Raw genomic sequence first — 16,400 nt, 5'->3', positions numbered from 1 at the left:
TCTTTAGCCCCAGTAAGCCGAATGAAAATTAAATTTAAATAATTTGAAATAAGCATATGGAAAAACATGCAGCTTCCAACTAAAGATACGACAGAAACATTGTTATAGAACTTATTTTTGTCATTGATCACATACATAGCCTAATTTTACCCGCAAGAACTTAAGGTCACTGTATTCAGCAAAACATAAAATTTGTTTGGTTTTTACCTCATGTGTTTATTATAAAATTCTACTGTGTTGACTGGAATTCAATAATTAAATAACATTCCTTCTTAAATTTAGGTCTGATTTTTGAGAAAATTTAGTGAGAAAATATTTTTGTTTTTGATTTTTAGTTTTAAATGTTAATTTTATTTCTATGGTACTAAATACTTTAAGAAAACAAGTGTTCATTAGAGACTTTAAAATTACAAAATGTTGACTTTACATTTTAGAATTTTCTTCATGGACATATTTGTTTTTTAATCTATTGATTTGTAATCAGGAGATAGCCTTCTAACAAATTTGGATGTATAAATATGTTCTAAATTGTAAATAATAAAGACAGAAAAGGTAAAAATAACAATTATTAGATTTTATTTACATGAAAATAAAAGATTTCCTGTCTTTATTATTAATGTAGTTTAAAATTGAAACTCCAAAGTATTGATTTATTGTGCTTATATTTAAATGTAGAGTGGACATCTACAAATGTTGTAGAAAAAACAGACTAATTAGCATGAGGAGAGATAAGAGTTGAAGCCGGTGTGGGTAAGAAGTCTTGGATGCTTTTCATCAGCATAATTTTTTGTAGTGTTCTGTGTAATTGTGCAGCAAAAAAGCCAAAGTGGCTTCTGATAGAAATAGGTCAAAGGCACGTTGAAATATATAAAAGTTTGTGATCCCTGCATTATAGATTTTTAAAGTTCTAGCAGTTACTAATTTCTTTAAAAATGTTTCATCTACTCATTCCCCGATGCTTTAAAAAAATAGTAAATTAGAGCATTTATGTCAGCACCAAAATGAAATATAAGCATAAAAGTTTTTTATTGGAATGACTTATTCATAAAACCCTTTTAGAGCTGTGTTTATTTTCTGTATTTACTAAAGTGGCTTCATAATAAGGATAAAGAGCCATTAAAATTGTACCATATGAAACCATAAAAAGTACATAACTGAAAAACAAGCTAATTATTTCACAGTACAAAAATCACAGTGTAATCATGTAATCAAGTCAGATCTTTCACATCCTTTTTAAATAATATGCTGCTCCCTGGGTCTACCTGAACAAGACTGTAAAACTTGATAAAACCATGAGAACTGAGATAAGAATTTATAACATTCAGGAAATCATTTGATTGTTTTGATAAAAGAAATAAGCTCCAGATACTTTATAGCTTAGAACTCTAGTTTTCAGAGGTCCAGTAACAACTATCACAGTCTGAAATATTATATAATACAAATCATTTCCAAGGGGAAAGTCAGCTTGAAAGTTTTAGGGGAAAGAATACATATGCTATTAATTGAAAGACAAATTTTTCCAGGCAGAGAAGTCAAATGGACATGAGAGGGTATAAGGATTTATAGATTATCCAGACAGAATGTCAGCTAAAAAAGGGTAGAGGGGGCCATTCCTTGAGTATGTTTTAGGTTTGTAGTATATAACTTGCAGAGAGATTACCAAAGTATGAATTGTTTTGCATGGCTTTTAAGTAAAAACTACATTAGGTTTTTAAATTTTTGACTAGTTGCTCAAGCAGTATAGGGGATGTGTTGTGTTATATACAGAAGGCAAAAAGGTAATAGGTTGTGAGTGAGAATACTCAGACTATTGACCTAGAGGCTCTGCAAGGGTTCAGAATTTAGAGAAAAAAGAGTTTATCAAATTTGAGGCTAAGTCAAATTCAAACGATAATAATAACTTGGCTACTAGTCCCACTCCACCAAACAAGGAGGCAAACAAGAAAAAGGGATCTGGAAGAAAGCTTGAATGGAGTTGCTTTAAGGGAAGTTCATGATAAGATTTATTCATAATGAAATATTGATTAAAAATATACAGTAGCTGAACGCTGTGCACATTAATAAGGAGATATGAGCGCATTGTAATTTATTCATTCATAACAGTGATCACAAAATTTAATATGCATGTAGTAAATGTCAAAGAAAAATAAAGAACATGGTCAATTATTTGAAATATCATTCATTGTTTATATTTCAGTTGTATAATAGGAAGATCACCTATAGAACAAATATTGCTTTATTTCTGAAAATTCCTCTAGTATAAGTTAAAGGCTGTAATTGGTTTATTGAAAGCTGAATAGTAAGCCCAATGTAAATGTTCTGATCAGGTGTATATCTAATGACTAATTATCAATATGATTGGATTGAGATTCGCTGTGAAAATAAAACTATATACATATCTGAGAGATATGGGTTTAAATTAGGTTGATTGAGGTAGGAAGATGCATCCTAAGTATGGGCAGCACCTTCCTTAGCTCTGGTCCTGAAGTGAATGACGAAAGGGCACTGAATTTGAAGGTGCAAGGTCGTAGCTTTTTGACTATCAGTGCAGTGTAACCAGTTCCATCCTTTTCTGCTAACAGGAATTTTCTATTTTGATGAGCTGGAAGATCCAACTGAGAGTTAAAACACACTCTTGCCTTATGACGTTGCTTTTGTCATGTATTCCTATTACAGTAACAAGAAAAGTAATTAAAAACAAGTGAACACAACCAAGTATATGTTACATTTGTTTTTTGTGTTATAAACTGAAAATACTAAAACAATTTTTAATAACTTTATTAACATAGTCAAACAAAGTAGCAGGAAAATTTCTGGTCAATAATTAATTAAATTTTATTTTGTTTTGCTTTACAACTTTAATGTTCCTTTTTTTCTTTTTCATAATATTTTTATATTTTAATTTTTTATTTATTATTTACTGAATTGTTTTTACACTCTAAATTTTATTCCCTTCCAGGCCTACCCCATACCTAACTGTTTCATATCCCACAACTCTTCCCCTCACCCACTCTCCACAAGGATGTCCCAATCCCACCCACCGCACCAGATTACTAAACTTCCTGGGGCCTCCATTCTCTTGAGGTTAGACGCACCTTCTCTGACTGAACCCAGACCCAGGAGTCCTCTTCTGTATTTGTGTTGGAGGCCTCTTCTCAGCTGCTGTACACTGCCTGGTTAGTGATCCATTGTCTGAGAGATCTCAGAGGTCCAGGTTAATTGAGACTTCTGGTCCTCCTACAGGATTGTCCTCCTCCTCAGCTTCCTCCAGTTTTTTTCTTAATTCAACTAGAAGAGTCAGCAGCTTCTGTTCATTGGTTGGGTGCACATATCTGCATCTGACTCTTTCGGCTCTTTGTTGGGTCTTTGGGAGGGCAGTCATGGTAGATCCTTTTTTTTGTTTGTTTGTTTGTTTTTTTGAAAATTTTTATTAGATATAATTCTTTACTTACATTTCAAAGGTTATTCCCCTTCCTGGTTTCCTGTCCATAAGCCCCATTCCCTCCCCTCCCCCATACAGGTATTCCCCCTATACATCTACCTTATTGCCCTCCCATATTACCCTGCACTGGGGTGGGGTCTAACCTTGGCAGGACCAAGAGCTTCCCCCTTCCACTGGTGCTCCAACAAGGCTATTCTCTGCTACATATGCAGTTGGGCCCTGGATCACTCCATGTATAGACTTTTGGTAGTGGTTTAGTCCCTGGAAGCTCTGGTTGGTTGGCATTGCTGTTTTTATGGGGTTGCAAGCTCCTTCAACTCTTTCAATACTTCCTCTAATTCCCCCCAAGTGGGTCATATTCTCAGTTCTGTAGTTTGCTGCTAGCATTGACCTCTGTATTGGGCATGCTCTGGATGTGTCTCTCAGGAGAGATCTATATCCAGTCCCTTTCAGCATGCATTTTTCTAGCTTCATCAATCTTATCTAGTTTTGGTGGCTGTATATATATGGGCCACATGTGGGGCAGGATCTGAATGGCCATTTCTCGTGTCACTGTTCTGAACTTTGCTTCCATATCCCCTCCCCTTTTCGTGAATGTTCCATAGCCTCAGTAATGGTGTCAGGTGTTGGGGACACCCCTTGAACAGGATTCCACTTTGGGCCTGTCACTGGACCTTCTCATCTCCATTTTCATCCTTGCATTCCTTTCAGACAGGAAAAATTATGGGTCTGAGCTTTGACTGTGAGATAGCAACACCGTTCCTCACTTGATGCCCTGTGTTTTTGCTGTACGTGGATTCAATAGGTTCCCTCTCCCAACTGTAGGGCATTTCATTTAGGGTCAACCCCCTTTGAGTTCTTAAGGTCTCTTACTTCCCAAGACTCTGATACATTCTAGAGGGTCTTCCCAACTTCCTTTCTCCCAAGTTCACCTGTTTCCATTCTTTCTCCTGGCCCAGGGCTTCAGTCCTTTTCCCCAACCCAATGTCAGATTGTGTTCCACTCTCCCCTCTCCCTTCTCCCCAATCCCCTTTCTGTCTCCTGTCTCTTCACCCCTCCCCTTTTTTGGTTGCTTTCTTCTCCCTCCCAAATGGAACTGAAGCATCCTCATTTGGGCCCTTCAGCTTGTTGATCTTTTTGAATTCTGTGGACTGTATCTTGGGTATTCTGTAAATTTTTTTTGGCTAATATCCACTTATTAGTGAGAACAACCGTGCATGTCTATTTAGATCTGAGTTACCTCATTCAGGATGATAATTTATATTTCCATCCATTTCCCTGAAAATCACAGGATGTCCTCGTTCTTAATTGCTGAGTAGTATTCCCGTATGTAAATGAACCACATTTTCTGTATTCATTCTTTTGTTGTGGGAAATCTGGGCTGTTTCCAGCTTCTGACTATGACAAATAAGGCTGCTATGAACAAAAAATATTGGAACATGTGTCTCTGTAGCATGGTGGGGTATCTTCTGGGTATACTCCCAAGAGTGTTATTGCTGGGTCTTTAGGTAGATCTATTTCCAATTTTCTGAGGAACCTTCAAACTGATATCCAGTGTGGTTGTACCAGTTTGCAATCCCACCAGCAATGGAGGAGTGTTCCTCTTTCTCCACATCCTATGTGTTGCCACCTGAGATTTTGATCTTAGCCATTCTGAACGGTGTAAGGTGGAATCTCAGGGTCAATTTGATTTACATTTCCCTGATCACTCAGGACTTTGAACAGTTCTTTAAGTTCTTCTCAGCCACTCATGATTCTTCTGTTGTGAATTTTCTGTTTAGTTCTATACTCCATTTTTTGGTTGGGTTGTTTGGTTTTTTGGTGGTTAGCTCCTTGAGTTCTTTATATATTTTGGATATTAGCCCTCTATTGGATGCGGTGTTAGTGAAGATATTTTTCCCAATCTGTAGCTTGACAATTTGTCCTATTAACTATGTCCTAACAGAAATGTCCAGTTTCATGAGGTCCCATTTATGAATTCTTGATTTTAAAGCGTGAGCCATTCTAGTTCTGTTTAGGAAATTCCCCACTGTGCCAATGACGTCAAGGCTTTTTCCCCACTTTTTCTTCTATTATATTCACTGTATCTGGTTTTGTGTTGATCCACTTGGACTTGAGCTTTGTGCATGGTGACAAATATGGGTCTATTTTCATTTTTCTACATACAGACAGCCTGTTATGTCACCACCATTTATTAAAGATGCTTTCTTTTTTCTTTGCCTATTGTGGCTTCTTTGTCCAAGATCAAGTAAGTGTAAGTATGTGGTTTTATTTCTGAGTCTTCAATTCTACTGCATTGATCAAACTGTCTGTATCTGTGCCAATAATATGGAGTTTTACCACTATTGCTGTGCAGTAGAGCTTGAGGTCAGGGATGGTGATTTCCCAGCCTTTCTCTTATTGTTGAGAATTGTTTTGCTATTCTGGTTTTTGGTTTTTTGGGTTTTTTTGCCTTTACAAATGAATTTGAAAATTACTCTTTCCATGTCTTTGAAGAATTGTGTTGAGCTTTTATTGGGGATTGCACTGAATCTGTAGATTACCTTTGGTAGGATGGCCAGTTTTGCTATGTTAATTCTGCCAATCCATGAGCATGGGAGTTCTCTCCATTTTCTCAGATCTTCTTTGATTTCTTTCTTGAAAGACTTGGAGTAATTATCATAGAGATCTTTCACTTGTTTAGTTAGAGTTACCCCAACATATTTTATATGGCTATTGTGAAGAAGTTGTTTCCCTAATTTCTTTCTCAGCATCTTTATCATTTGTATAAAGGAAATCTCCTGACTTGTTTGAGTTAATTTTATATCTGACCACTTTGCTGAAGCTGTTTATCAGCTGGTGATATTGTCTGGTAGAATTTTTGGTGTCGCTAATGTATACTATATATCATCTGCAGTTAGCGATACCTTTATTTCTTCTTTGTCAATTTGTATCCCCTTGATCTCTTTTTGTTGTCTTATTGTTCTAGCTAGCACATCAAGTGCTATATTGAATATATGGGGAGAGTGGGCATCCTTATCTTGTCTCTGATTTTAGTGGGATTGCTCCAAATATCTCTCCATTTAATTTGATATTGGATGTTGGTTTGCAGTAAATTTCTTTATTAAGTTAAGCTATGGGCCTTGAATTCCTGGTCTTTCTAATACGTTTAACAAAAGGGGTGTTATATTTTGTCAAACGTTTTTTCTGCATCTAAGGAGATGATCATTTGATTTTTTCTTTGCATTTGTTTATATGGTTGGTTACATTAATGGATTTTCATATATTAAACCAACCTTGCATCACTGGGATGAATTCTACTTGATTGTGGTGAATGATAGTTTTGGGCTGTTCTTGGATTCATTTTCCAAGAATTTGATTGAGTATTTTTATATCAATATTCATAAGCAAGGTTCATCTGAAGTTCTCTTTTTTTGGTGGGGTCCTTGTGTGGTTTAGGTATCCGAGTAATTGTGGCTTCATAGAAAGAATTAGGTAGTGTTCCTTCTGTTTCTATTTTATGGAATAGTTTGAGGAATATTGGTATCAGGTCTTCTTGGACGGTCTGGTAGAATTCTGAACTAAATCCACGTGGCCCTGGGCTTCTTTTTATTGTCAGGAAGGTTTTAATGACGTCTTTTATGTTTTTTTATGACCTGCTCTTGATTTAACTTTGATATGTGACATCTGTCTAGAAAACCATCCATTTCATCTAGATTTTCCAGTTTTGTCGAGTATAGGCTTTTGTAGTAGAATCTGATGTTTTCTTTTGTTTTGTTTTTTAATTTCTTCTGTTTTTGTTGTTATGTCTCCCTTTTCATTTCTGATTTTGTTAATTTAGATACTTCCTCTGGGCCTTTTAGTTAGTTTTGCTAGGGGTTTATCTATCTTGTTGATTCTTTCAAAGAGCCACCTCTTGGTTTTGCTGATTCTTTGTATTGTTCTCTTTCTTTCTATTTGGTTGATTTCAGCCCTGAGTTTGACTATTTCCTGCCTTCTACTCCTCTTGGGTGAGTTTGCTTCTTTTTGTTCTAGGGCTCTCAGGTGTGCTGTTAAGCTGCTAGTGTGAGATCTCTCCAGTTTCTTTACCAGTGCACCTAGAGCTATGAATTTTTCTCTTTGCACTGCTTTCACTGTGTCCCATAAGTTTGGGTATGATGTGTCAACATTTTCATTAAATTCCAGGAGATCTTTAATTTCATATCCTCCTTCATCAAATTATCATTGAGGAGATGGTTGTTCATTTTCCACATGTATGTGGGTTTTCTGTTGCTTTTGCTGTTATTGAAGACCAGTGTTATGCCAGCATGGTCTGATAGGATGCATGACCTATTATTTCAAACCTTGTATTAATTGAGGGTTTTTTGTTAACAATTTTATGCCCAATTTTGGAGAAGGTAACTGGTGCTGAAGAAGGTATATTCTTTTAGGGTGAAATGTTCTGTAAATATCTGTTATATCCACTTGGTTCATAACCTCTACTAGTTTCACTGTGTCTCTGTTTAGTTTCTGATTCAATGACCAGTCCATTGATAAGAGTGGGGTGTTGAAATCTCCCACTAAAATTGTGCGGGTTTCAATGTGTGTTTTTAGCCTTCTTATAAAATTAATTTTGCACATGAATATTATGTACTGTAATCACAGTAAGAGACAACAAGTATTCCTTCTTGAGACCTGACTTCACCAGGGGAACATAATCTGGTGTTGGTTGAGGAAAAAGGACTGAAGGCCTGAGGACCAGAAGAAAGAATAGAAATAGGTAACCTCAGTAGGTATGAGGTGGGGGGACCCTCCAGAATGTACCAGATACCTTGGAGGTGAGAGACTTTCAGGACTCAAAGTGAAGGACCTTAGATGAAATGCCTACAGTGGGGAGCAGGTAATGGTAGAGCCCACATCCAGCAGTAAGACAGGGCATCAAGTGAGGGATAGGATTGCCATTCCACAGTCAAATCTCTGACCCATAATTGTTCCTGTATGAAAGAACTACAGAGGCCTAAATGGAGAGGAACCTGAGAAAAGAGGGTCCAGTAAGAAGCCTAAGCAGGCATCCAGCCCAAGGATGGGTGGGGGTCCAAGGCATGACACTATTACCGAAGCTATGGAATGCTCACAAAAAGGAACCTATCATGACTGCCCACAAAAGACCCAACAAGCAGCTGAAAGAGTCAGATGCAGATATTTTCACCTAACAAATGCAGAAGCTGCTGACCCCTGTGGTTGAATTGGGGGAACGCTGGAAGAAGCTGAGGAGGGTGACGACCTTGTAGGAGAACCAGCAGTCTCAATTAACCTGGATCCTCAAAATCTCTCAGACACTGGACCACCAACCAGGCAGCATACACCAGCTGATATGAGGGCCCCAATACATACACAGCAGAGGACTACTGGGTTTGGACTCAATCAGAGAAAATTCACATAACCCTTAAGAGACTGGAGGCCCCAGCCAGTTTTGAGGTCTGGTGGGGTTGGGAGTGAAGGGATGGGGACATCTTCATAGAGACAGAGTGTTGTAGGGAGGAATGGGATGGGGAACAATTGGAGGGTAGACCTGGATGGGAATAAAATCTGGAGTGTAAAAATAAATAAAATAAAAAATAAATAAATAAAAGAACCCACACCTAAGAAAAGAAAATACTTAACCCACACCTGAACACAAGCTGCACCAGGTGCAGGTACCAGGAAGAACCTCAAGGCTTGTACTTCGCCCATTTCCCTGAGTTCCTTCCTAGCTATTTCCTAGCAGCATTTAATCAAAGATTAGTCTGATTGTTTCAGATGTACTTTCAGACTGTCTGTGGTTGTTCATGGTCTTGCTTCAGAGCATCCACCTGTCAGCTTACGTTATCATTCAATTAGATGCTTTCCAGGATGGACACACCTCACTTGCCCACATTTCCTATAAAACTTTGTCCTAATGAGTGTTCAGGACTGCTTCGCCAGAGTCTTTTGAGTAAACCCAAGCTTGAGTTTTTAATAGGGACCCTAATGTGACTGCATTGGAATCAGCTCCTGGGTGGTCTTTTGGGCTCTAGATGAACAATAGGAACTCACCCTAGTCACTCTTAAAGACTAATTTGTCTAAGGGCATAGCACCTGCTAGGTTAACTGCTCTTTAACTGAATGCCACAAGTGAATATATGGGAACATGTGTTGCACAGTTTTGCTGTCAGTCAGAAAGGGAGTGAATCCAAAAGGGAAAGACAGTGGAGAGGAACTTGGAGGAGTAGAGGGAGAAGAAATTATAATCAGGATATATTATATGAGAAGGAATCTATTTTCAATAAAGAGTAAAAACACAGAAGAACATAAAAGTTGAGTAGAGAAGGAAGCAGAGATCTTGGAAAACTGGAAGAGAGAATATACAGTAAAGAAACACAGGGACATAGCTCTCATAATTATCAATTTTTACAGACATACAGATTTTATGATTATGTGTATTCAAAATATCTGGACTGGATGGGGGAATGTATTTCATTGACAAAGCCTGTCAGCAAAGATAGAAATTTGAAAATACCTCTTCAAACCTAGGAACACCAAGAGAAGGCTCCATAAAATCATGATTAATTAAGAATAAAATGGCACCAAAAATGTAAAGAAGCTTTAATAACTGTTGGAATTTTAGTGTTGAAAATGATATGGACTGTGACACCTTTAAAGACTTAGTTTATATTATGATATTAACATTAGTAATTATATATAAGAAAGGAAAGATTACAGTTTAGTGGTGATATATTTTTGTGGTAGACTGACAAAGGGAGGAAAGTATAGGCTACCTTTAATTACCAGCTCAACATAGTTTAGAGTCATCTGAGAACCATTGTTGAATAATATCCTACATGAGGTTGCTCAGTTGGAGTATTTTTGAGGTATCAGCTTAAGTGTTAGTAGGGTAGGATGGCCAGTCGACCATCAGACCACTGAGAAACCAACATTTCTCAGTCAGGTGGTTATAGGCTGTATAGAAAAGTAGCAAAGCATGATCCAGTAAGCCAAAGAACAAAGTAGTCAGCAGAATTCCACCATTATTTCTCCTACAGGTTTCTGCCTTGAGTTCCTGTTTATCCTTTTTTCAATGATGAAGTATCACTTGAAAGAATAAAATTAAATAATCTCTTTATTACTCTCAGTTATAATTGTTTGTTATATTTGCTTTTGTAACAGACACTAGACAGGAAGATAATAAGATCACAGACATCATTTTTGTATCTTAGAATGGTATAGATTATCTCTACACTTAGATTGTCCTTAGCAATTAGTTTCCACGTATCGAAAGAGCGAAGTTTCTAGTCTCAATAATTCAAACAAGTTAAATAAGGATGGCATTCCATATTACAGCATCTCTGAGATCTATTTGCACAGATTCTTGGTGATTATTGTCTTTTTTGGTAAAAGGGTCTTTGTGGACATGGCTAAGAAGGGCTCTAGATGGTTCATCTGACTATGTTTATCAATGTCATGACATCAGAATATGGCAGCAAGGTGGCCACTTCTTGTAATACTGAGCGGTTTGTCAAGACAGTGCGGGAAGTAAATTGTTGCTCTCTCTGACTAATATTCTCTAGTATTAGCTTCCAGCTCCTATTTCATACTTTTATCTGCACAGCTTACTCTGCTGTGGTTCTTTCATGACTCATAGATACAAATGTTGGATACCACGTCCATCTCTTTCTGGCTTTTAAAGTGGCTGCTAATGAAAGAACTTACCTACAATTACAACTGACCTCTGCCAGACATGAGCCCAGTAATGTACCTGCTCTCTGGAAATTTGAATTTTCATTACAGGAATTATCTAACCTCAACAGCAACCAACGTTAGGTGAATTCCTGAGCAAATACAAGTTTGACTAAGGCACTATTGAAGGGTATCACAAAAAAGTCTGGGATCAGAATGGGAACTTAAAACGTCTTTATAGATCAGGGACTGGACCTAAGAAGAAACATACATTTTTTAAAATGCTATAACAGTATTTACGAAAAGATCATTACATTCATATGTCTCAAATATTGTTACCATATCATAGTCCGAAAGATATTTAGTCTAAGCTTAATGTGTCCTCTGAGACTTAAGGCAATTTCTTAACTCTCCTACCACCCCTTTAAAAAGGCAAAAATGTAAATTATATATATCCAACATATACTGGTACAGAATATTAACATTTTAAAATGCAGAATTTGGAGCAGAGTGAGTCAAAACACAAACAACAGAAAATATAAACATACCAGGACAGACTCTAAATCCTGTTGCTCCTTACCTTGTGTTAAATGGCTCAAAATCCGTGGACCTCCAGCTTTGTTATTTGCAATAAACACTTTGCTATCCAGCTGATTCTACCCCTTGTATGTATCACTTTTTCAGATGTCTAAGGATCTGCAATATGCATTATTTTAAGTTCTCTATTATAAACCTGAATTCATTTTATTTTTTAATTTTATTGGATGTTTTTTCATTTACATTTTAAACATTACCTCTTTGTTGTGGTTTGCCCTGGAGTCATCTGTATTTTGATGCTAATTCCACTATTCCAAGGATGGCTGCCCAGTCACATACTCAGGGCTCAGGTGACTTCACCAGAACCTTCTCCCCATTGAGTTTGTAAAATACAGGTGAGGAACGGGTACAAGATAGAAGGAGGCCTTTCACTGGATGAGAAGAAAGGATGGGCGGGAGAGAAGTTTCAAGGAAGAGGAGAAGACTGGAATGGAAAGGAGGAAGAGAGAGGAGGCAGAGGTGGCACACCCACTCCAGTGCAGTCTGTGTGACATGAACTCTTGTGTTTCGTTTCTGTCCAGAGCAGAGGCATGTGCCTGGAATGGCTTGGCCTCCTGGAGGTCCCTGGCAGTCTCCCTACAAAAAGATGATGACTGGGGTTCATGCTTGCATTGGAGGTGCCTTCTGTGTTCTAGCCTTGGTGATCTTAGCAACTTTAAGCCTGTCAGCAATATCTGATTTTAAGAAGATAGCAGTGTGGGAAGATGGCCATGTACCTTTAGATGTCTCAGGAACTGTAAGTTCAGAGACAGAAACGTCTCACACCATCATGATCCTGATAAACTCAACGGCTACGATGAATTCAACTGCTGCACCCATTAGTTCCCAGTAAATAGGAGAGAAATTAATTGCAGTTACTAACAACATGACTGTTCCAGAAAAGCCTTTCCCCCCTTTTGGAAAAGTTTTGTTTAGCATGATTCAAAACAGTAATGATTCTTTTAGAAAGATCATAGACAAGTTCCAACAAGTTGAACAAACTTATCAAGAGTTAACTATGGTTACAAAAGTTTCCTTACTAATCTGAGGGACCATAAATATAGAGTTTAAACTTTATTATGACAAAGATAAATGATGAATGCATACCTGGTGCCCTCAAATCTGGCCTTACAACTGCGGTTTTTTAAACTATTGTTTGCAGTTGAGAACTGTTTCCTAGACTGTATGTTTAGCTCTCCTCTCTGCAAGGGACATTTGGTGAGGTGATGAATAAGAGCTGGATGACTGCCAATTATGACGCACCTGTTCTAACTGCTTAAATCTATGCCAAGAAGTCAAGCTTCTCACAGCAGCACACACCTCGAGTTGGTGTCTGTCTGTCACGCCGAATCCGTTCTCTACCTGAAATCCAAGCCTTGGTCCCTCTGCTAACACACTCCCCTGGGTAGTCTGCAGCACAGAGGGAGAGAAGCCATGGCAGGACAATATGGCAGATGACGTCAGGTGACATTAAGATTCCACACTGTACCTTTCCAGGCTCTTATGGATGTTCTTAAGGGATGGATGTGTATTGGGCTTTGTATGTTTAGGTGGGCAATTATATCTCATCAATTGGGCCAAAGGTTACTGTGTTGTGGGTTCTTTCATGTGACGGTTTGAGTGTAGGAAAGTTTGCGGAGGCTGGAGACACTGAGTCACCACCTGGAGACACTGAGCTGCTGACGAGGAGTTGGGATGTGTTTGTGCCAATATATCTAACAGATATCTTGGGGCACTGAGGTGCAAGACCTAGTGGGGGTAAAAGACTACCATACTTTTTTATTTTTATTTTTTATATTTTTGCAATAACACCTCCTTTCCTAGTTTCCCCACCAGAAACTCACAATCTAATCCCCCTCCCATTGTGTCTATGAGGGTGCTCCCTCACCCACCCAGTGCCTCCACCTCCCTGCCCTGACATCCCCCTACACTGGAGCATTGAGGTTTGACCAGCCCAATGGCTTCTCCTCCCATTGATGCCTGACAAGACCATCCTCTGCTACATAATGTGGCTGGAGCCATAGGTCCATCCCTGTGTACTCTAGGGATGGTAGTTTAGTCCCTGGGAGCTCTGGGGGTTCTGGTGGATTGATATTGTTGTTCTTCTTATGTAATTGCAAACCTTTTCAGCTACTTCAGACCTTTCTCTAATTCTTCCATTGGGGACCCCATTCTCATTCAATGGTTGGATGCAAGCATCTGCCTAGGTATTTATCAGGTACTGGCAGAGCCTCTCACGAGACAGCTATATCTGGTTCCTGCCAGCATGCACTTCTTGTCATCCACAATGTTGTCTGGGTTTGGTGTCTGTATATGGAATGCATCCACCAAATGGCCTTTCCTTCTGTCTCTGTTCCACAGGTAGTCTCCATAGTCTGTCCAGTGAGTATTTTTGTTTTCCCTTCTTTTTTATTTATATTTATTAACTTGAGTATTTCTTATTTACATTTCGATTGCCCTTCCTGGTTCACCGGGCCAATATCCTCCTAACCCCTTCCCCTCCCCTTCTATATGGGCTTCCCTTCCCCATCCTCCCCCATTACCACCCTCCTGCCAAACAATCACGTTCACTGGGGGTTCAGTCTTGGCAGGACCAAGGGCTTCCCCCTTCCACTGGTGCTCTTACTAGGCTATTCATTGCTACCTATGAGGTTGGAGCCCAGGGTCAGTTCATGTATAGTCTTTGGGTAGTTGCTTAGTCCCTGGTAGCTCTGGTTGCTTGGCATTGTTGTTCATATGGGGTCTTGAGCCCCTTCAAGCTCTTCCAGGTCTTTCTCTGATTCCTTCAACGGGGGTCCTGTTCTCAGTTCAGTGGTTTGCTGCTGGCATTCGCCTCTGTATTTGCTGTATTCTGGCTGTGTCTCTCAGGAGAGATCTACATCCGGCTCCTGTCTGCCTGCACTTCTTTGCTTCATCCATCTTATCTAATTGGGTGGCTGTATATGTATGGGCCACATGTGGGGCAGGCTCTGAATGGGTGTTCCTTCTGCCTCTGTTTTAAACTTTGCCTCCCTATTCCCTGTCAAGGGTATTCTTGTTCCCCTTTTAAAGAAGGAGTAAACATTCACATTTAGGTCATCCTTCTTGAGTTTCATGTGTTCTGTGCATCTAGGGTAATTCAAGCATTTGGGCTAATAGCCACTTATCAATGAGTGCATACCATGTGTTTTTCCTGTGATTGGGTTACCTCACTCAGGATGATATTTTCCAGTTCCATCCATTTGCCTATGAATTTCATAAAGTCATTGTTTTTGATAGCTGAGTAATATTCCATTGTGTAGATGTACCACATTTTCTGTATCCATTCCTCTGTTGAAGGGCATCTGGGTTGTTTTCCCTTCTAAAAAGGTGTGAAGCATCCACACTTTGGTCATCATTCTACTTGAGCGTCATGTGGTTTGTGAATTGTATCTTGTGTATTCCAAGCTTTTGGGTAATATCTGTGTGTGTATACCATGTGTGTTCTTTTATGATTGAGTTACGTCGCACAGGATATTTTCTAGTTCTATTCATTTGCCTAAGAATTTAATCATTGTTTTTAATACCTGAATAGTAATCCTTTTGTAAATGAACCACATTTTCTATATTCATTCCTCTGTTGAAGGACATCTAACTTCATTCCAACTTCTGGCTATTATAAATAAGGCTTCTATGAACATAGTGGAGCATGTGTCCTGTTATATGTTGAAGCATCTTTTGGGTATATGCCCAGGAGGGTATAGCTGGGTCCTCAGGTAACACTATGTTCAATTATCTGAGGAATCACCAGACTGATTCCCACCAACAATGGAAGAGTGTTTCTCTTTCTCCACATCCTCACCAGCATCAGCTGTCATTGAGTTTTTGATCTTAGCCATTCTGACTGGTATGAGGTGGAATCACAGAGTTGTTTTGATTTGCATTTTCCTGATGAATAAGGATATTGACCATTTCTTTAGGTCTTCATTGCCATTCGATATCTCTCAGTTGAGATTCTTCTGTTTTGCTCCATAGCCCATTTTTTAAAAAAGAGTTATTTGATTCTCTGGAGTCTAACTTCCGTAGGTTTTTCTATAAATTTGATATTAGCCTTCTATAGGATGTAGGACTGGTAAAGATCTTTTCCCAATCTGTTGCTTGCCATTTTGTCCTATTGACAGTATCCTTTGTCTTACAGAAGCTTTGCAATTTTATGAGGTCCCATTTGTCGATTGTTGATATTAGAGCATAAGACATTGGTGTTATATTCAGCAAATCTTCCCCTGTGCCCATGTGTTTAAGAGTCTTACCCACTTTCTCATTTATTAGTTTCAGTGTATCTGGTATTTTGTGGAGGTCTTTGATCCCCTTGGACTTGACCTTTGTACATGCTGACCACCATTGGTCGAATGTTCAGCATTCTACATGATTTTCATTCACCATTCATTGAAAAGGCTCTCTATTTTCCACTGGATAGTATTAGATCCTTTGTCAAAGATCAAGTGACCATAGGTGTTTGGGTTCATTTCTGAGTCTTCAATTCTATTCCATTGATCTACCTGCCTGTCTCTGTACCAATACATTACAGTTCTTATCACTATTGCTCTGTATTACAGATTGAGGTCAGGGGTGGTGGTCCTCCAGTACTTTTATTGTTAGAATAGTTTTCACAATACTGGGTTATTGTTATTCCAAATGATTTTGCAAATTCCTCTTTCTAAATCTATGAAGAATTGACATTGGATTTTTATGGGGATTGTGTTAAATCTGT

This window comes from Rattus rattus, chromosome 1 (genome assembly GCF_011064425.1).
Source record: "Rattus rattus isolate New Zealand chromosome 1, Rrattus_CSIRO_v1, whole genome shotgun sequence".
Classification (NCBI taxonomy): Eukaryota; Metazoa; Chordata; class Mammalia; order Rodentia; family Muridae; genus Rattus; species Rattus rattus.
This window is presented reverse-complemented; position numbering follows the sequence as displayed.